This window comes from Coregonus lavaretus (assembly GCF_964263955.1).
Source record: "Coregonus lavaretus genome assembly, chromosome: 4".
Taxonomy (NCBI): domain Eukaryota; kingdom Metazoa; phylum Chordata; class Actinopteri; order Salmoniformes; family Salmonidae; genus Coregonus; species Coregonus lavaretus.
Window position 1 is genome coordinate 30,284,161 of NC_139991.1, and position 23,216 is coordinate 30,307,376.

At 45.1% G+C, this 23,216-nt stretch overlaps 1 pseudogene across 1 annotated transcript in view; it reads left to right on the forward strand.

Moving 5' to 3' along the window:
* The window catches only part of LOC311128690 (SH2 domain-containing protein 3C-like), an 82,247-nt pseudogene that overhangs the window by 49,850 nt on the left and 9,181 nt on the right, over positions 1-23,216 (forward strand). Inside the window, exons 5-6 of the transcript in view lie at positions 15,516-15,644; positions 16,505-16,657. The product of the transcript in view is annotated as an SH2 domain-containing protein 3C-like (transcript). The remainder of the gene's footprint in view (positions 1-15,515; positions 15,645-16,504; positions 16,658-23,216) is intronic.

A 23,216-nucleotide genomic window follows, 5' to 3' on the forward strand; every position in this document is an offset into this window, starting at 1 on the left:
TGTCTGTTGGGTCTCTGATAAGATGGATCTGAGGATTAGTGGGTCAGCCAGGGGAGGTTGAGGTAACATGGTCACAGTACTCCTCAAACTAGCGATGTTATTTATGGCACGACTGGACTCCAGGTCTCCCTTGTGAAATACTTCTGACATCAATGGGACAAGTAAATGTTGAACAGAAGGCACGAGTAACCTAGGTCTCCCATTACTCTGTTGGTTCTCTGGAATATATCTACCTCACTGACATTTATACCTTTATTAACTAAATCTTCTTCCTCTTCCAACCGACCCCCAAAAGGTCTTTGTGAGTTACTGGGTACCAGAGTCCTGGTGGAATTCTTAATGTTTCAGTTTACTTTATGAAAGGACCACAGGCAAATAAAGTGCAACTAGGTGATATGAGAATAGCTCCGAAGCAGCAGACAATGTGTTTGATCATGGTGGAAGAGAAGATGGAGAATTGATGTTCTTCACAGATGGATATGGTGACTGATAACATCAAATAAAAGAAAACTACTAGAACCATTTTCAAAAATCAAATCAGAAAACGTTTCAACAACCGTTTCCGTAAAGAATTGAATTTCGTTTAGAAAAAGATGAGACTAAAGATTAAAATGTTGATGATACCCAAACGATGAAAGAATCTAATCTAGCATAAAGATACGTTAGGGATTAACGAATAACTTTTAATTAGACATTCTAAAAATGAAACAATTAAATTGAAAAGCTTTGAATGCAATTCAATTTAGATTAGACTAAGAATTAGACTATCCTTGATTAGATCGTGTTCAGAGGGAACACACACAGAGAGAGAAAATTACCCTGATTAGATTGTTTTCAGCGTTCAGAGAGGCAGCAGTATGCTCTGCTGAAGTGTTGAGCTGACTCTGAACATTTAGGACAAATTTAGTGTGACTAAACAGCAGACAGAGCAGAGCTGATACTGCTGGGACACACACAAAATCCCCCATGCGTCTTTATGAGCTGTGCCATAGGCAACACCGTCAGGGGGGGAGGGGGGGGGGGTAACTCCCCTCATGCTCCTGAAAAGATGAAGAGAATGCCACATAGCAGTCTCAACCGAGCGATGGAGGGATGACTATCCCTCTCTTTAGATGTAGTATGTATACATCTCCTCTGAGCTTAGACAACAGCAACTACAGAAAACAATTACATAATTCTCTGGATGGAAAAATTGACAGAGGAAGGTGAGGGAGGGGGGTGAGAGAGGGAAGAGAGAAGGCGGGTAAGGGTGACACCACAGCGGGGCATCACAGGCTAATTTCCCATGAGTGTCTCTCGGAATAACACGTCGATTATGTGCAGGCAGGGCTAGTGTTTCCCCCCGGGAGTGTACACACACACACACACATATTTTAGGCTGCTTTCGGTGTGCTATGAGAGTCCGAACATGCAAGGGTATTGCTGATCTTAAGGAATGTGTGTGTGTGTGTTTGTGTTGTGTTTTGGAAGGCCCTCCCCTCCTCCCTCCTCTCCCATAGCGCGAGTTCAAGCCAGAAAGAAGGGCTCCATCTGCACATCACCATGGTGACAGCCTCGTACACACACAAGGACAACACCCACCTGCCCTATCCCTCTATCCCTACCCCCATCAATGATTACTCTGTCTGTGAGGAAGAGAGAGAGAGAGAGAGTGTGAGGGTGTGTGTGTTTAGTATTGATACAGTACTCATGCTCCTCTCTCAGTCTGTCAATCTAATGGCCCTCTGTGTCTGAGATAACTGAAGGGTTACTGGCTGTCCGTCAAAGCTTTGCCCCGCCCTCAGACACTGTGCCAGAGCCCCAGCTGTACCGTAATGTGTGTGTGTGTGTGTGTCTGTGTGTGAGATGTCAGGCAGCGGGTACCCAGAGCTCTACTCACTCTCTCTGCTCTGTATGAATGAAAGTGATACCTCAGCGCTCCCATACTGTCTACCCTGCCCTCCCTGCCAGCCAATAGCACTCAGCGCTACCTTGCCCCCTGGAAACAATGACATCATCTCTAGCCAATAGCATCGCAGCTCTGGGGCCTGCTGCTCGCTGCAGCTCCAACGATGATCAGTTGGGACGAAGGGATGGAGATTGGGAGGGAGAGACAAGGGGAGAGGGAGGGAGGGAGAAAAGAGAGAGAGAGGGAATAGGAAGGGGGAGAGGAGAGGAGATTGAATATTTTACTGACAGTGCAAACGGAAGATAGCAGGGCTGAGATTTGAAACAGGCTATTTCTGTGTATACTCTTAAAAACCAAATAAGATTTATTATTATTATTTATTTATTTTTAGTCATTTAGCAGACGCTCTTATCCAGAGCGACTTACAGGAGCAATTAGGGTTAAGTGCCTTGCTCAAGGGCACATCGACAGATTTTTCACCTAGTCGGCTCGGGGATTAGAACCAGCGACCTTTCGGTTACTGGCACTATGCTTTTAACCACTAAGCTACCTGCCGCCCTAGATTTGTGAGAGCGATGCCATAGGGGAACCATTTTAGGGATTCTGAAGCACCTTTAATGAGATGGTTCTTTGAAGAACCATACAAAAATCCAAAACCAGAAAAGTTTTGGCCCTCCAGGACCAGAATTCAATAGCCCTGCTGTAGGGTTTAAAGCCTTATTTCCATATTTCCCAGGGTGACTTTCGAGTGAATTTACTAGTACCACCCATGACTGTGTTTGCTAGTGACAGAGACATGGTTGTTGCAATCATTCATGTTAAGTCCTGTGACCTTCACCAAGTGAGATAATAAGTGAATATGTTGTCTTTTAAATAAAATTATTCAAGACACTACAATACATATTTCATAAGGCCTTCTTTTGAAGGCTTAGTTTTACCATAATACAGTGGCCTGAAACTCTTGGTTTACAGGCCACATCAGGCCTGCAAGTCACATTATGCTGGCTTGCAAAGTGATGTGTAATTCCTATTGGAATCCAGCCAGGGTGGGGATATCCAACATTTTGAATTTGTATTCACCCTGCATTCAGAATGACTGCAGGGTTGGGAAGACTAAGATATGAGACTACCTTAAACATCTAAACTGGAACAACCATTTCAGTAACTGGTGCAATAAGTCCAAGTAACAGATTGGCATAGTTTAGAAAAATGTATATTATTCATATTTGAATAGCATGAGATTAATTAATCAATCAGTGTATTGAAACAAACAATTCTTAAAATCAACTTGCAATAGAGCATACTGGGAAATATGATAATGATGGGCGTGATTTTGCTTCAACTCTGGTTATTAATGCCAACACTGGGGTTCTTTTACACCTCTGTGTTAATTGAACTCTTGAATCAACGCTAGAAATGTTACACTTAAAAATCAACACTAGTTAACAATGGTCAATTTGCTGTGTGCAATGAAAGGGACACTGCAGGCTTCCATACATTTATAGAACCTTTTAGAATTCTGAGGAACAGTAGATGCCATGTCAAGAACCCCACACTCAATGTTCTTTATCGGGCAAGACGGGGTACTATCACGGTCAGACAGGGCTGTGTGTGTGTGTGCGCGTGTGTACCCAGCCCCACTCGGCCTATCAGAGGGCCTGGCTAATTCACACCACTGATTTATATGCATCACCAGTCCACCTATCAGATCAAACGCTGCTTCATTACCATATCATTATCAGCAGAGGAGTAGTGGACATGGGGAGGAGAGGGAGGAGAGACCGTGTGTACGTGAGGACTTGAACCCTGCATGGTCTCCCCTTTCTCTCTAATCTATTTATTTTATATGTATCAAATAGGTATGACGTCTCTCTCTCCTCTCCCTCACCCAACTTTCCTCCCTCTCAGGTCCTCCCCCTACCCCGCTCTCCCTCCCTCTCCTACCCGTCTCTCCTGTGAGGCTGGTCTGTGTGTTTGTGTGCAGTGTCAAGCCTTTCAATAGGTCACCCTGTGTTTGTGTACTGACAGACTGAGGACTCCGGACAGACCATGGCTAGTCAGCGGCATTGATGTTTTTCCTCTTTTCGCCCTCACAAAGCAAAACGTCCCACTGCAGGGTGTGTCCAGGTATCGATTAGACTGGTGTGTGCGTGTGTGACTGTGCGTTGTGTTGTGCATATGCTTGCCTGTCTCTTTCTGTGTGCTCATCAGCCTGTATACACACACAGGATATCTATTCCAACGTTAGCCTTTTATATGCACTGGAGGGCGGTTACACCGTCGACCCACAAAGGTCCTTGACCACACCAAAAGCACAAAAGCACAACTGAAAATAAAAGCGGAAATGGTGTGACTATCAGCTATTAAACCGATATTGTGCCAGTAACCGAAAGGTCGCTGGTTCTAATCCTCGAGCCGACTAGGTGAAAAATCTGTCGATGTGCCCTTGAGCAAGGCACTTAACCCTAATTGCTCCTGTAAGTCGCTCTGGATAAGAGCGTCTGCTAAAATGACTAAAATTATATCAAAATCAACCCTTACAGCCAAACCTACAAATTATGCTTAGGCTGTCATGGGCTCCCTATATTAAGTCATATTGCTTTGTATCTGCTATTGTCTTTGTTGTGATACATCAAGACTAATGGACGAGCAACAATAGATGTGCTGCTGTTCTCTGCTGCTGCTGTTGTGGTTTGATGTGATGTGATGGATGATGATTGATGTGACAGGCCCATCCCTCCTTTCTCTCTTCTTCTCCCTCCTCTCCCTCTTTTCCCTCCTCTCCCTCCTCCTCTCGCTCTTGTCCATCCTTTCCCTCAGGCCTGAAGCCAGTGGCTGGGATAGGGATTGGGAGTGGTCAGTCATTTAGAGGAGGGAGGAGATGCTGTTACGATGCTCACATCAATTCCCTCTGAGAGATTGGATGAGGGTGGGGGCAGGACGTATTACTGACCTCTGTCTACTGCATCACCATCAGAGAAGAGCCATCCATTCAGTGTCTGAATCAGAAACAATCCTTCAATCTGTGTTTCTGAATCTATTTATCCTTCATTTCACCAGGGAGTCTCTAGAGATTAAAAAAACTGTGTCTCCCTGAATTGAATGATACAGCAAGTTAGACCAGGGTTTCTTAAACTATGGGTCGGGACCCAAAGTGGGCCCTGGGCATGAGAGAGGTGGGTTGCGAGTTATGAGAATACATCTATAATGCACACTATTTCTTCTTAATTTGGGTCGTTAAAGGACGATTCGGGTCATAGCAGGATAGTCAATTTCTCATTTGGGTCTCGAGCTGAAAAAGTATAAGAACCCCTGATAGGCAGATTTGTCTCTAGCCAGCCCCTTTGCTTCACCATGAAACAGTTCAGTTTGGATTCCAGGCTAGCCAACTCCTTTGTCGTTGTCATAAACGTTATGTAAGACAGTGACAAAGGAGTCACTGGCTGTAACATCAAAGGGAGTCAGTTCAGTCAATGTCTGGTCTCATCTGCTCTGTCTTTGTCTGTCAGGTGCCTCATGTGTTCCTGACTCCTCATCAGGGACATAAGTCTCTGTTTTTGGGGGAGATTAAATATCCCATCTTTTATTGGCTTTCTGTGTCTTCATAATTCCAGCCCGCTGTGTCTTTTTAGGCAGCAACAATTAATTCAGGCCTGGCGTTTATTGATTAATCAATGGAAGGGATGCAGCGTCTCTGTATTTCTCCACTGCACCGCACACACACACACACACACACACACACACAGACACACACTTTCTGCTCCGCTCTACTCTTTCCTCCTGCTGCTTCCTCCTCTCCTGCCTTGGGGTGGTGGGGAGAGAGAGGAGCATCGTGGGACTTGTGGTTTATCTGACTGTGTAAAGGCCTCCATTTATAAAGAACAACAAAAATATTCCTTGGCCTCGGCTTAACACATTACCGCTTGTCACCGTGGTAATGGATAGCCTCTGGCCCCGGCCTTTGGCTCCCAGCCGACACACCACACACACACAACATCCCACACACCGACACACCGACACCGACACGGATGGGCTAGTGGAGCAGTAGCAGGTTAGTATTGATGAGGCCCCAAGACCCAGAATCCATAATGGCCCTGACCCCTGACCTTTGAGAGCCTTTAAACTGGCCATTAATGGGCCGTTCTTTCAGTGTGTGTGTGTGTTTTTTGTGTGTGTGTGTGTGTGTGTGAGGGGAGGGGAGGGGGAGGGGCTAAAGCACTGTCTATTCCTGACTGCTCCTAAATGCCAACGCACATCTATATCACATTTATTAGCCAGTATTTATCTCACACATTTATTTTGATATTCATCTCAGACAGATGGACAGGTTATGGTATCACCCAACAGAGTGTTATATCATTTCTGTGGTCGATATGTCTATACAAAATGAATCCATACCAATTTGTGAATCGAGAATCTCTCTTAAATATAATATATCCCAGTCAGAGGAGGTTTGTGGGTTTTTTGGGAACCTCATATGACCTGAACATTGAAATTCAGCCTACAGCCATCCAGGGTTTAATCCAGCCAATTTCCTCTTTCTCTGTGTAGATTATCCACCCGTATCCCTGTAAACCTGTTCTCTCTCTCCTCCTCTTCCTCCTCCTCTCCTCCCCCTCTCCTCTCCTTTCCTCCTCCCTTTCTCTCCCCGGAGCCCAGTCATCAGGTTGTTGCTCCTGTTCTTGTCAGTGTAATGGGCCGACCAGTCTCACTGCTACACCAAACACACAAACTGACACACACTGACACGCACAGACAGACGCGCACACACACACACACTCACTCACACACACACTCTGATACAGGCTGCTAGACAGAGCACACACACTGACAGGCAGGGAGCAGGAGGGAAAGATAGATGGAGGAGGGAGGTGAGATAGAGAGACAGGTGTAGAAAGAGAGGAGGAGGAAGGAAAGTAGAGGAGGAGGAGGAGGAGAAGAAGGCAGAGAAATAGAGAGAGCAGGAGAGAGAGAGAAAGAAACAGTCATTCTGAGGAGCAGGTAAGTGAGACAAGTGCCCTTTCATTCGCCCTCCCTCCATCCCTCCCTCCATCCCTCCCTCCATCCTAGCCATTCCTGGCAGAATACTCACTGCCTGTCTGTACTGAGGAGGTGGACTGGAGGCTATTGCTGGGGCTGGAGGCTGGGCAGTGACAAAGCAATGTTTTGGGTAGAGTAGATGGGGCAGTGTTACAGAGAAGTTGGGTAGTTGGGAGATGTTGTTGGAAAATGGAGGCCCAGAGAAGTCTTATTAGGTAGTGTTGTAGTGCCGTGGAGAGAGATGTACCTCGGACAGTAGTGTTATGAGTCGAGGTTGACTGAAGTCATGTATGTAGTCTACTGTTATTGGTTAGTGGAGACCCAGACCATGGGGTAGCAGAGTAGAGGAAAGCGTTGGCCACATCCAGCTATGTTTCCCCCTCAGTTCACCCCACTGCACATTGCAGGATCGTCCCCAGCCCGGCAAGGCCCAGCCTGCCGCGACAGAGCACATTGACCCGTTCAGTCTCCTCTCCACAAGCTTCAAGGAGGAGGGAGGGAGGGAGGGAGGGGGGAGCCACCATGGAGAGGGAGGGGTTACCATGGCAGTATCCCCCAGGTGTGGCCCTGCTTAGTGGGCTAGGGAAGGAAGGAAGGAAGGAAGGAAGGAAGGAAGGAAGGAAGGAAGGAAGGAAGGAAGGAAGGAAGGAAGGAAGGAAGGAAGGAAGGAAGGAAGGAAGGAAGGAAGGAAGGAAGGAAGGAAGGAAGGAAGGAGCCAGTGGGTTGGTGGTAGGTGCTGGTTGATGATGGTAGATGGTGTGTTCGTGCTGGGTCTGCTGAGACGGATAGGGAGGAGGGAGGAAAGGGCTTGGTTGATGATGGTAGATGTGTTGCGTGAGACCTCTAGCCTTGCATTTTGTCAAACCTCTCAGCTGTCATCTCCTAATTGGGTAGTCATGCCCTGATTGGAGCCTCCAACCCCCAGCCCCCAGCCCCCAGCCACCAGCCCCCAGTCCCAAAACCCCAAGCCCCCTCCCTGGCCTTTCCCCAGCCCCTGACCCCACTGTGGCCTTGCCTCAGCCTGAGCCCCCTCCCTGGCCTTGCCCCAGTCTAATCCAGCAGCCCCCAATCCTCCAATCCTGGCCTTTCCCCAGCCAGCAGCCCCCCCAGGGCCAGTGAAAGGATGGAAGGGGGGTCAGTGGAGGGAACCCCACTTTGGGGTCTGTGGGGTGGGCAAAGGCTGCAGGATAGAGGCTGATTCACCCTGACAGGACTGGCTCTGTGATGAGTTTATCTAAATGCAAAAAAAGGACCTGTACCCTTTGGAAGGGTCACAAGGCTGTCTAGCACAGACACACACACACACGGACACACACTACACACACACACGGACACACACTACACACACACACGGACACACGCTACACACACACACGGACACACGCTACACACACACATGGACACACTACACACACTACACACACACACGGACACACTACACACACACACATGGACACACACTACACACACACACACGGACACACTACACACACACATGGACACACACTACACACACACGTACACGTAAGGACACAAACACACGTAGGCGTACAGACACATTGACGGACACAGACGGACATATACATGCACACACACACACACACATACCCACACACACACACAGGCACAATCAGTGAGTTAAAGATGACCTATTTTCTATACCAAGCTGTTTCCAGATGCAGGACAGAAGTGGCTTGGGAGCATGTTGTGACCATTAAGCTGCATTCGTTGGGGGATGGGGGTTGTGTGTTTGTGTGTGTGTGTGTGTGTGTGTGTGTGCTTACTTCTCCCTTGAACATTTAACATTAAAAACAGAGGTTGAGAGTCAGGGGGAAGAGAATCAGCTCAGAGACATACTTAACAGTCAGAAATCTTTAGAGCTGAGTGCATCTCTGTATCTCTCTCACTTTGTGTGTGTGTGTGTGTGTGTGTGTGTGTGTGTGTGTGTGTGTGTGTGTGTGTGTGTGTGTGTGTGTGTGTGTGTGTGTGTGTGTGTGTGTGTGTGTGTGTGTTTCAGCCGCACCTTCTCATTCTCACCCACTCAGCTTATATAGTATTTTCCTCATCATCATAATCAGACCCATCATATACAGCATTTTAACAACTCTCATTAAGGAACCAGAGAGTAGGAGGAAGAAAGCTTTGAAGAGATAGATAGAAGGGGAGAGAGAAAGAGAGAGTTGGAGGGGAGAGAGAGAGAGAGAGAGAGAGAGAGAGAGAGAGAGAGAGAGAGAGAGAGAGAGAGAGAGAGAGAGAGAGAGAGAGAGAGAGAGAGAGAGAGAGAGAGAGAGAGAGAGAGAGAGAGAGAGAGAGAGAGAGAGAGAAAGAAAGAGATGGTGCAATGAAGAGAGAGAGAGGGTGAAGAGATAGATGTTCCACAGCTTAAGGCCCCAGTGTGAGTCATATCCTGTGGCCAAGCTGTCAGTCAGTGTGGGGATAGGGGCACTGAGACCATGCTGAGTGACAAGCTCTGGAGGGGATTGTGTGTGTGTGTGCACTGAGAAGCCCTAAGGGGGGTAGACAGGGCATGACAGAGGAATGGAACGAGGATTTTTCTGCCACTCTGTCGCCTATAGCCTACAGATATACCCGCCTACAGAGGGGATGTAGCCTATAGCCTACAGATATACCCACCTACAGAGGGGATGTAGCCTATTGCCTACAGATATACCCGCCTACAGAGGGGATGTAGCCTATAGCCTACAGATATACCCGCCTACAGAGGGGATGTAGCCTATAGCCTACAGATACAGTGGGGGAAAAAATTATTTAGTCAGCCACCAATTGTGCAAGTTCTCCCACTTAAAAAATTTCTCAATACTTTGTTATATACCCTTTGTTGGCAATGACACAGGTCAAATGTTTTCTGTAAGTCTTCACAAGGTTTTCACACACTGTTGCTGGTATTTTGGCCCATTCCTCCATGCAGATCTCCTCTAGAGCAGTGATGTTTTGGGGCTGTCGCAGGGCAAAACAGACTTTCAACTCCCTCCAAAGATTTTCTATGGGGTTGAGATCTGGAGACTGGCTAGGCCACTCCAGGACCTTGAAATGCTTCTTACGAAGCCACTCCTTCGTTGCCCGGGTGGTGTGTTTGGGATCATTGTCATGCTGAAAGACCCAGCCACGTTTCATCTTCAATGCCCTTGCTGATGGAAGGAGGATTTCACTCAAAATCTCACGATACATGGCCCCATTCATTCTTTCCTTTACACGGATCAGTCGTCCTGGTCCCTTTGCAGAAAAACAGCCCCAAAGCATGATGTTTCCACCCCCATGCTTCACAGTAGGTATGGTGTTCTTTGGATGCAACTCAGCATTCTTTGTCCTCCAAACACGACGAGTTGAGTTTTTACCAAAAAAGTTCTATTTTGGTTTCATCTGACCATATGACATTCTCCCAATCCTCTTCTGGATCATCCAAATGCACTCTAGCAAACTTCAGACGGGCCTGGACATGTACTGGCTTAAGCAGGGGGACACGTCTCGCACTGCAGTATTTGAGTCCCTGGCGGCGTAGTGTGTTACTGATGGTAGGCTTTTTTACTTTGGTGCCAGCTCTCTGCAGGTCATTCACTAGGTCCCCCCGTGTGGTTCTGGGATTTTTGCTCACCGTTCTTGTGATCATTTTGACCCCACGGGGTGAGATCTTGTGTAGAGCCCCAGATCGAGGGAGATTATCAGTGGTCTTGTATGTCTTCCATTTCCTAATAATTGCTCCCACAGTTGATTTCTTCAAACCAAGCTGCTTACCTATTGCAGATTCAGTCTTCCCAGCCTGGTGTAGGTCTACAATTTTGTTTCTGGTGTCCTTTGACAGCTCTTTGGTCTTGGCCATAGTGGAGTTTGGAGTGTGACTGTTTGAGGTTGTGGACAGGTGTCTTTTATACTGATAACAAGTTCAAACAGGTGCCATTAATACAGGTAAGTGGAGGACAGAGGAGCCTCTTAAAGAAGAAGTTACAGGTCTGTGAGAGCCAGAAATCTTGCTTGTTTGTAGGTGACCAAATACTTATTTTCCACCATAATTTGCAAATAAATTCATTAAAAATCCTACAATGTGATTTTCTGGAAAAAAAATTCTCAATTTGTCTGTCAGAGTTGACGTGTACCTATGATGAAAATTACAGGCCTCTCTCATCTTTTTAAGTGGGAGAACTTGCACAATTGGTGGCTGACTAAATACTTTTTTTCCCCACTGTATACCCGCCTACAGAGGGGATGTAGCCTATAGCCTGCAGAGATGAGCCCTACAGAGGGGGCACGGCAGGACAAGACACCAGGAGGAGTAGGGGTCGACTGAGGAGTGACTGGAGTATGGAATTCATACAATGTAATTCTATTTATATCTGGTGGGAGAGGGTGAGGGATACGCTACTCCTCAGCGATTCCTTAGCTAAGCGTCTTCATCATTTAGTTACTGTATGTGAATGACATACATAAGAAAATAATCGTACATCAGATGAGCTTGGTGGTTATCCTAAAGCTATGGGATTTACTTTGGGTTACAGTCTGCGCCAGTCTAACGTAAGCCTTGTATGTCCTCTTTTAACATTCCTTACACTGCAACATGGCTTCTCATAGTACCGCGAGCCTGTGGTGCTGTGCAATGGGATTGATAGTGTTAGGACCAAGAGACATGGATTAGGGGGACTAGGAGGAGAGATAGAGGAGATCAGGTGAGATAGGAGCATGTGAAATAATGGGATAAGGGTGAGATGGTGGGAGACAGGATAGATAGGGGGGATGGGAGGGGTTTTAGCAGTAATCCAGGCCCCTAACCCTCTTAGAGGGGGGCAGATGGAAAGAGGGAGAGTGGGATAAAGGGAGAGAGGGAGAGGGGGTACAGAGAGGGACCTCTGCTCTGGCCCAGCGGAGGGGAGGAGGTGGGGTCCCCCAATCTCAGGCTGCTACCATAGCAACTGGGCCGGGGGAAGCTGAAAGAGAAAGGCTCTACATTCGATCATGGGCTTAGATCTAAGAGCACTTCTTGTCTGTTTCAGTGCATTCCTAATTCTTTTCTTTGCATTGTACCATTTGGGCCAGAGAGGGGGTTGGATTTGGGTTTGTTTGGTTTTTTGGTAGTAGATTGTGCATGGTAGATTGTGCATGGTAGATTGTATGTATCTTGGATCCAGTCTAAATCTCTGTGGGTTTGACTGATGGTAATGTCACCTCTGATTTGGTGATCTGCTGGAGGGGGTGGGGATGTCATTAGTTGGAGCGATTTGATTGGTCAGCAGTGAGGAAGTGGGAGGGTAGAAGGTGTCTCCTGAGTGGCGCAGTGGTCTAAGGCGCCGCATTGCAGTTTTAACTGTGCCACTAGAGATCCTGGTTCGAATCCAGGCTCTGTCGCAGCCGGCCGCGACCGGGAGACTCATGGGCGGCGCACAATTGGCCCAGCGTCGTCCAGGGTAGGGGAGGGGATGGCCGGCAGGGATGTAGCTCAGTTGATAGAGCATGGCGTTTGCAACGCCAGGGTTGTGGGTTCGATTCCCACGGGGGGCCAGTATAAAAAAAATATATATATATATGTATTCACTAACTGTAAGTCGCTCTGGATAAGAGCGTCTGCTAAATGACTAAAATGTAAAAATGTAAAAATGTGTCTGGGTAAATTAGGTGATGGATCATCTAGTGTTATTATTCATGACATCAGGGAGTGCAGGCACACAGTCCAACCCCAGACAACCCCGCACCTGCACCCCCATCCATCCCCAGCTAACCCCCATATCTCCCACCTGCACCCCCATCTCCATCCGTCCCTGGCCCTGCATCGCACCCCCATCTCCAGCCCAACCCCCATATTGCCTAATCAGCTGGAAAAACGAAAACCACAACCACCTGCCCGTCTGTCCCTGTCCTAACCATCCCATCTCTTCAATAAACCTGACACCTCTGTGCCTCCAGTCCATAGACAAAATGAGCACTTAAAAGAATGATGAAGTTGGTATGCATTTTAGTCTGTTGTTCTCTAGCTCCAATGTGATGTATTAGTAGTGGTATGTACAGTAAGATAGGTTAGTGTATTACTTTATGGTTAGAGTGTTACAGTAAGCCAGCCAAAACTAATGGCTTTCTGGCTCAATATTGAGATAAATGAGCTGCTGTATTTAATATCTAATATACAAGAGGAGGACGGTGTGTGTATATGTGTGTGTCAGACTCCCAGCTGCGTGCTTTTGGAGCCAGGAATGCTGCACTCACTGTACATCGCCCTGCACCTGGCCTATTCACACACAATGAGACGTTTCCATAGCAACCAAGGCTGCAGTACAGGGGGGTAGATGAATGGCAACTCTCTCTCTCTCTCTCTCTCTCTCTCTCTCTCTCTCTCTCTCTCTCTCTCTCTCTCTCTCTCTCTCTCTCTCTCTCTCTCTCTCTCTCTCTCTCTCTCTCTCTCTCTCTCTCTCTCTCTCTCTCTCTCTCTCTCTCTCTCTCTCTCTCTCTCTCTCTCTCTCTCTCTCTCTCCCTCCCTCCCTCCCTCTATCTCTCTCTATCCTTCTCTACCTCTCTCCTTCTCTCCCTCTCTCTGTCTGTGATGTTGCAATAACAAACAGTCTTGGGTTTGTGCTCTTCAGGAGATTTAGGGGTGTGAGGCTGTTACTCCAACCCACCAGGGATGCACTGTAACTGGGCCACAGAACCTGGGGCTCAGCCAGAGGATGGATGGGTGTACCACGGCTCTTTGGGAGTTGGAAGAGAAAAAGTTTAAAACACTGTTTCTCTCTCACAAATCCTGGTCCCTCTGACTCTTTCTCTCTTTCTGCCCGTCTTTCTCTCTGTCACTCTCTGTCTGTCTGTCTCTCTTTCTGGTCTCAGTCATATCATAGAGAGCCCTGCAATTCCAATCTACCCTCCACCTACTCACACACACAGACACATAGACACACACACACACACACACACATATACACTGTGTGTCTACTGTAAAACCCAATTACAGGATGGTCCGTCAGCTCAGCAGCAGCAGGGCTAGTCTCTCCTGGGTCACCACGGAGACGAGGAAAAGCAATAACTCCACACTTGACCCTGCTGCTCTTTTATTGCCCAGAATCCCTTTCACACAGACACACACTTCACGCCAACTTCACTTCACAAACGTGCCGTCAAATCTAATCTGAGTGGAAACTGCTGCGGTTTTCATGCCCTCTTCCATCCCTCCATCCTTCCCTAGAGGAGGAGAGGCGGAAGAGAGGAGCAGGAGGAGGAGGTGAAGTAGAAAGTGGGGGTTTAATCAACTTATCTCAGAGAAGAGGAGAGAAAGGGGGGAGAGACCAGAAGCATACAGTGACCCGGGGCGATATGGTATTGATTGTCTTCCTTCTGGAACCCCCTCATCTCTTTCTCTCACTCATACAGACAGATAGACAGCTTCACTGATGGATGGCTGGACACACACACACACACACGAAGAGATACAGTACTTTTAGTGATAGTCTCGCTCTAGTTTGTATAGTACAGATGTAGGATCTTCATTTGAGCCAGTTTTCTACAGCAGGTAAATAATCCTGCAGCAACAGGAAATGTGCATTTTTATGTGGATTATAATTAATGGACATTTTTGTAGGGGTTGATAAATTTTTTGTTAGGGCAAATAAAGTCTGAAATTTCAAAGTGGAAATTACAAACGTTAGAAGCATTTGAAAAACTCAAATACACTACTATTTCCTGCTTTTCAGGAATATTCTCAGTAACAAAAGAGTGATCAAATTAAGATCCTACATCTGTAGAAGTGTACTTCGATAATGTTTACTCCCAGTGGGTGTTAGATAACGTAATATCTTTCCATCTAGCATCTCATCCCTGTGACCATAGAGACAGTGTTGTTATTGTTTGTTTTGGTGGTTGTGCCTCTACTGGCAGTGTAGAGATGCTGTCAGTGTGTTTACTCCTCTCTCTGTCTCTCTCTATCTCTCCCCTCTCTCTCTCTCTCTCTCTCTCTCTCTCTCTCTCTCTTTCCCCTCTCTCTCATCTCTCTCTCCTTCTCTCTTTCAGTTCCTCTCTCTCTCTGTCCCTCTCTCGCTCTGTCCTCCCTGGCCACACATTTCCTCATAGATCTGGACTCAAACGTAAATGTCCTTGTCGTCATTGTGGTTTTAACAGAACTTTAGAACAGTACTGTTGAAATGTGTATTACTGTAAAGTCTTGCATTCTGATTGTGTAACTGGTTGTTGGTGGGACTGTGGTGCATTATGCTGTGCTGTGTTCCTGTGCGTAGGAGTGGAGGAAGTTAGGTCATAGATTACTATATAACAGAAATGTATAGACTGCCAAAATACTGTAAGCCTACACACACACACACACACACACACACACACGTAAGAAAGGGTTTTAGTTAGAAAGGACTTCTTTTAAATCAGGTTAATGAGTGTTGGATTCCATGTACTGCATTGTACTGTGTTTGTGTGTGTGTGCGCGCATACTTTCATACGTTCCTGCGCATGTGTGTGTGTGTGTGTTGCGTGCATGTGTGTGTGTATGTGTGTGTAATGAATAGTACCAGTTTAACTGGCATCACTGCTGTCCTGCTAGCCTGAGGTATGAGCGTCTGTCTCACAGGTGTGTGTTTCCTGTTCCCTCTAGTTCTCCAAGGAGAAGTACCTGCTGGAGTCTCCACCAGAGAAACTACGCAAGGAACTGGAGGAGGAGCTGAAACTCTGCAGCAGCGATATCAGGAGCCATGGCTGGTACCATGGACACATCCCTCGAGAGGTACACACACATACAGACTACACACACATTTGCACACTTAAAGCAAGTGTGCACACACACATAAAGAAAGAGTGGTTATCTACATGCATACTGTTGTCTTCTTAGTTAGTGACGTTTAATGCACAATAAAAGTCTCATACTTTCGTTTTTTTGCCGCCTTATAACTTCCACTGTAGTATTTATTGACTTGTCAAATGTTCCACACACACACACACACACACCGGTGTGGCCCCACAGTCCTCCTGACACCCATCCACACTCCTCCCTCTCTCTCTCTCTCTCTCTCTCTCTGTAGTGTGAGTTGAACCATCTGGGAGGCTCCCTCCCTCCCTCTGTGATGCTTCAGTACATTAACATAATGCTACATTCACACTGGAGTAAACAGACAGAACAGGGGGAACCCGTGGCTCACCCTCACTGCTAAAACAATACACTGTCTCCATGGTGATGGGCTCTCACGCAGCCAGCTGCAAGCAGCAGCAGCCCTGTCTGTGTCTGTCTGTCCCTGCTGCTGCTGCTGCTGCTGGTGATTGTGGTGGTCTGGCCTGTAGTAACAGCTCCCCCTGCTGGCCATATGAAGAAAGGCTTTTCTATGGAATTACACCTTTAGACATGGTGTATTCCTCACTATGTCCCCTATTATATCATGCCTCTTCATAACAGTTCTCACAGGAAATATTAGTTGTGTAAGCTATATTTCCACACTAGATGTGTGCTAAACATTGACTTAGAGCCACTTTGTGTACAGTTCTTTTCAGACATACAGTATAAAGGGTACCTCATAACAATCTAACAATGTTATAATAACTTTTAATCATGTTATGAAATAACCCTCCTAATTCCGTTCTGTCAACCTCCAGCTATCAGAGACTGTAGTCCTGCAGAACGGTGATTTCCTGATCCGTGATTCGCTGATTAACATGGGCGACTACGTCCTAACGACTCGCTGGAACCACGAGGTTCTGCATTTTAAGATCACCAAGGTCCTGGTCAAGTCCAGCACTGAGTCTAAGGTATGTATTGTAACTTGCAGACCTGGGTTCGAATACTATTTCAGGTATTTCAATTACTTTTCAATACATTTCAAAATAAGTATTTAAATAATATTTATTTGAAAAAACAAGTAGTTGAACATTTAAATGTATTTGAAAATACTATTTGGAAAGTATTGCCATGTATTTACAATTACTTCAAATACATATCATTGGAAGTATTTGAAAGAGTATTTTCTAATAAATCTTTGAAAATAATTGTGAATGTACGTAGTAATTTTATTTGAAATAACAAACAACTTAACATAAATAGGTCTTGTTTCACTGTTTAATCACAATATGCAGCCCATTTTTATTTTATCTTTATTTAACTAGGCAAGTCAATTAAGAACAAATTCTTATTTACAATGATGGCCTACACCGGCCAAACCCGGACGACGCTGGGCCAATTGTGCGCCGCCCTATGGGACTCCCAATCGCGGCTGGTTGTGATACAGCCTGGAATCGATCCAGGGGGTCTGTAGTGACGCCTCAAGCACTGAGATGCAGTGCCTTAGACCGCTGCGCCACTCGGGAGCCCATACTTTACATTGGTGTCGCATGAAAGAGGGCAAGATGCAATGTTACATTTAAAAAACATCTGAGTTTCAAAAAGCTCGTCAGACATTGAGTAGCAATCTGGTCTGAAGATACGCCCTCCAATGCTGAAAAGCCGCGCCACAGCTGCAGAGGATGCTGGGACATGTAGGTACAGCAGTAAACTCCACTCAGTGTTTGGTATGTTTGACTGTGTGTCTTCCAGAATTTCAGAGGATAAAGCTTGGTGGAAGATATGGGGTGATGAGGTAATCATCAATTTCTCGATCCTTTGGAGTACATGCAGCCACGCTTGGTTGTTCCATGCAACCGAACAGTGTGTCCAATCAACTTTGTTGGTGGTGGGGGCTCACTGTGTGGGACATCCTGTGTTGTGCTGGTGAACTTTGTGTCCAGATCTGCACTAAGGGCAGCCTTCTCAGTGGCATTGCACCATGCCAGTTTAAAGCGTGGATCCAAGACTGAGGCAATCTGGTATGGCTTCTTCTGCTCATAAACAGTCAGGCGCTTCTCAACTGCTTCTTTCAGGTTTTTGACAAGCTTTCCATTGTACCTGGTAGAGCAATTGGTGAGATGTTTAGTCAGTCCTCTGATGCATGGAATGATGTAGCTGGCTATGATGATGTCAGATCCTTGCACACAATCTGTGGCAACCTCAAAGGGGGTTAGGATGTCCACAGCATCAGCACTGACATACTTCTTGTGCATGGATAGCTTGGTGACAGGCAGTGTGTTATGCTTTTCTTCACCCGCATCGAGAAAATAATTTTCAGTTGAGAGTTCCACTTTGTGACAGTGGCTGGTTGCAGACAATTCTTCCCTTCAAAGAGATCCTGTGCAAATGTTGACTTGCAGTAGTGGGACAGATTCTTGGAGGCTTTGGAAATGGCTTTGTTGAGGTTATCTGCATATTTAAAGCCATATAAACATTTTAGAGCAATATTTGAGGGTATTTGAAATGTTTGGGAAGAAAATATTTGAAAATTGTTTCAAATAGTATTCCAGGAATGTATTAGAAAATACTTTCAAAACTATTTGGTAGACAATATACACTACCAGTCAAAAGCTTGGACACACTTACTCATTCAAGGGTTTTTCTTTATTTATTACTATTTTCTACATTGTAGAATAATAGCGGAGACATCAAAACTACGAAATAACACATGGAATCATGTAGTAACCAAAAAAGTGTTAAACAAATCAAAATATATTTTATATTTGAGATTCTTCAAAGTAGCCACCCTTTGCCTTGATGACAGCTTTGCACACTCTTGGCATTCTCTCAACCAGCTTCACCTGGAATGCTTTTCCAACAGTCTTGAAGGAGTTCCCACATATGCTGAGCACTTGTTGGCTACTTTTCCTTCACTCTGCGGCAGTGGCGGCTCCTGAAAAAATTCTCAGGAGGGGCAATTTTTCTGATGATTTAGGTGACCTACACACATTTAAAAAAAGATATGTCCAGCAACAACATGAAGACAGGGGCAGCATATAAGTCAATACCAGAAGCATTTATTGACTGATCTCAAAAGTGTTGGCTTACCAGGGTTGGTGGAGCCCTCAGTTTCATCTTTGCCTCGCAAAGCTAACTCAAACACTCCGCAAAACTTCACACACTGGATTAGCCGGCTGAGGATGTGGCGGTTCTTGCTAATGTCGTAGTAAATATATTTGTTATAGTGAATATGGAATATGATATGTTGAGTAAAATGTTGTGCTAAGATCTATTTAGGTCAGGAGCTGGTTATAAGTTCTGTTCCTATCCAATAACAATGGACAAAAGGGTCCTATCTTGTCAGCCTTGTCAGCAGGTGGCCAAGGACAACACCCACGCCATAGGCCTCTCAGTTCTTCCAACTCACGAGTTCTTGCTCTGAGGACACACACACTCACAAACACACACACACACACACATCATCACTGTTAAACACACACACACACACACACACATCATCACTGTTAAACACACACACACACACACACAAAAATCCCCTCTCTTAGGCTGAACATTTGAAGACAGAGAACCCGACTCAGAGCCAATGCAACAGTGACAGTAGCCTGCAGGGGACCTCGCCCAACTCATCAGGACCAATCAGAAGATCAGAACTACTAGATTGAACCTACTTCATTTATTGCATAAAATGTCTGCACACAATGTTTCGGGGCTCTCTTCAGATAATAATAATAATAATAATAATAATAATAATAATAATAATAATATGCCATTTAGCAGACGCTTTTATCCAAAGCGACTTACAGTCATGCGTGCATACATTTTTGTGTATGGGTGGTCCCGGGGATCGAACCCACTACCTTGGCGTTACAAGCACCATGCTCTACCAGCTGAGCTACAGAAAGTGGATACTTATGGATGCGCATTGCAATTGTAAAATGTCAACACAATTGGAAACACCACGTCATTTTTGGAGACATGTTATTGACAGTAAACTATTGTAGATGCGACTGCTAACTAACTAAAACATTTTAGCTGGCTAGCTAATCATCTTAGCTAAATGTGGGGCAAACAATTCAGTTATTTACCGTTAATTTGAGGGATTGGGGTGAAAGAAATCGAGTTACATAGTGATACTTTACGATATACTGTATTGACAATATCGCAATATTTTAGCGCTAGTTGGCTGTACCTGCACCAAAACACCATTATTGTTCCTTCATAGCTTGTTCTCAATCTTTTCACATTGGGAGCCAATTTGTTTTCAGCACTTTTATTTCCATGACTGATCAAAACTCGTTCTCATGGCTTTCTGATCCCTCTGCAACAGACATATGGTGCGCAATAAAATCACAGTATCGAATCGCAATACGTATAGAATCATGAGACTCGCAATGCTGATGCATATATCTTATCGTGAGGTTCCTGGCAATTCCCAGCCCAAGTTCATTTGCCACAACAAATCTCTTCGCTAGCAAACGCGATGTCTTCTCCAAAACGGCAATGTGTCTCCAGCAATGTTTACTTTTTTGACGTTCTATGGCATCTCCACTTTCCAAGCATATATGACCACATGTAATATTTTGGTAAGTGATGCAAATAGTGAACTATGTAGGGCCAGGATGTAAAATATATGTAGCTGCAGCAATTTCTCTTATCTGATATGGTAAGTAATGGGGCTTAATTTATAGCTCCCTAAGAGTTTGACGAACGGGTCCGTGAACGCGATTCCAGATATATTTACCTCTGAATAAACTGCCTTTATTACACCATATCCACATCCAGTAAACTTGTGATTATCAACACTAACCTCATCGTTGTGGCGGCGGACAGCTAGCCTGTATCCCTCGTCATCCAGTTGAGTGAGTGGCAATGTCTTTTTTCGTTCGTACCAATTTTTGGAAAATCCTCGGGTGTAGGACTTTCCGCCTTTAGTAGAAACCTGTTGAATTATTAAATTTGGTCTGGGAGGTCCTAATTCTTTCGTTGCCAATTTATCTTCATTTGTTCGCCGACAAAAAGGAACTTTTCTTTCAAACAATCCACTCTTTTCTCAGTTACGTTCATGGTTACGTAACGTATGACGAAAGCGCGTAAGTGCAAGCCCACAGACACCCATTGAGATTGTATTGAAGGCTCTGAAATTTGAAAAAAATAGATTTTACATGGGAGTCTATGACAGAAGTTCTGGGCGATTTTCAATCTGACTGAAATCGCCCCAAAAGGGGGTGGAGCCATTTGAAGCACGACTTTAGCCTGATTCGACATTTAGTGGCAGTGTGGCAGATCAGACGTATAGATTACAACACTGATAACTACTGTTGCCGTGATATAATTGATTAGAAAAAAAATCCCTTCCTTTTCCCGTTTGGCAGTGCGTCGCCCATATCGCCCTATTGAACAGGCCGTCCCTGCTCTGCGGTCCAACTCATCCCAAACCATCTCAATTGGCTTGAGGTCGGGTGATTGTGGAGGCCAGGTCATCTGATGCAGCACTCCATCACTCTCCTTCTGGGTCAAATAGCCCTTACACAGCCTGGAGGTGTGTTGGGTCATTGTCCTGTTGAAAAACAAATGATAGTCCCACTAAGCGCAAACCAGATGGAAGGCGTATCACTGCAGAATGCTGTGGTAGCCATGCTGGTTAAGTGTGCCTTGAATTCTAAATAAATCACTGACAGTGTCACCAGCAAAGCACCCCCACACCATCACACCTACTCCACAATGCTTCACAGAGGGAACCACACATGTGGAGATCATCCGTTCACCTTCCGTGGTTGGAACCAAAAATCTCAAATTTGGACTCATCAGACCAATGGACAGATTTCCACCGGTCTAATGTCCATTGCTCGTCTTTCTTGGCTCAAGCAAGTCTCTTCTTCTTATTGGTGTCCTTTAGCAGTGGTTTCTTTGCAGCAATTCGACCATGAAGGCCTGATTCACGCAGTCTCCTCTGAACAGTTGATGTTGCGATGTGTCTGTTACTTGAACTCTGTGAAGCTTTTATTTGGGCTGCAATATCTGAGGCTGGTAACTCTAATGAACTTATCCTCTGCGGCAGAGGTAACTCTGGGTCTTCCTTTCCTGTGGCGGTCCTCATGAGAGCCAGTTTCATCATAGCGCTTAATGGTTTTTGCGACTGCACTTGAAGAAACGTTCAAAGTTATTGAAATGGTAATTTATTATAATTAGTGTTACCCTACGTCATACTTCTATCATGTTCCAATACATCATTATATATTACAAGATGGGTAATCATTTAATGTAACTCAAACAATTGCAGTGCTGCTTTTCACATTTATTCTTATAACAAGACATGGACTGATGCAGAACCTACATCTCCATGTAAATGCAACTGGTATCTTAGTGGAAGACACACAAAGGATGCAGTTTCAACTCTGTTACACTGTCAGTAATTACACTGCTCTTTTATTAATAGCATAAATGAGAAGTATAGTAAACGAACAAATGAAAATGGCAGATACTGCTCTTTGCTTTGGTATTACCCTGCAATTTGTAACATATCATGCCAAGGAAGAAGGCAGTTACTGCCGTTTAAGGGTCAAAGGTAATGTCAGAAGTCAGGGTCAACATGAATAAAAAATGAACTCATAGTAAGACAACAGATCACTACATCTCCAATGATCTCCCTAGAATTCATTTGGCTGGACAATTAAAAAAACTTTGAAGCCATTTTTCTCAGTTCCACACTATGAGCAGTTACTGCCTTTATGCTTGGTAGGGCAGTTCTGTGTACCTACCTTGTCACAACACAACTGATTGTCTCAAACGCATTAAGTTTTAACAAGGCACACCTGCTAATTGAAATGCATTCCAGGTGACTACCTCATGAAGCTGGTTGAGAGAATGCAAAGAGTGTGCAAAGCTGTCATCAAGGCAAAGGGTGGCTACTTTGAAGAATCTCAAATATAAAATATATTTTGATTTGTTTAACACTTTTTTGGTTACTACATGATTCCATATGTGTTATTTCATAGTTCTGATGTCTTCACTATTATTCTACAAAAAAACAAAATAAAAACCCTTGAATGAGTAGGTGTGTCCAAACTTTTGACTGGTACGGTGTACACTACCGGTCAAAATTTTTAGAACACCCCCATTTTTCCAGTTTTTATTGTAATCTAAGCAGTTCAAGTCCAGTGAGTAACCTGAAATGGTACAAATGTAAGCGGTAAACTGCCAGAGGCAAAATATATATATATGTAGTTGACCAAAAACAGAAAAATAATGCATTTTTCAGGGAATAAGAAATGGGTTAACAATTTACAGCTGTTCTGCAGCAATAGAAGTAAATTAAGCCTTGAAAGTTGATGCTAACAATTCCTACAGGTGTCCCAACTTTTGTTGATTACTTACAAACCCTCTGTCTTTATAAAAGCAGTGTTGGAACAGACTGTGTTAATACACCCTCTTAAGCATTATTTGGACAGTATTGTACTGCAGGAAGTAGTATATTGTAATCAAAATGGCGAGAAAAAGGCAATTAACAAAGGAAGACAGACAGACCAT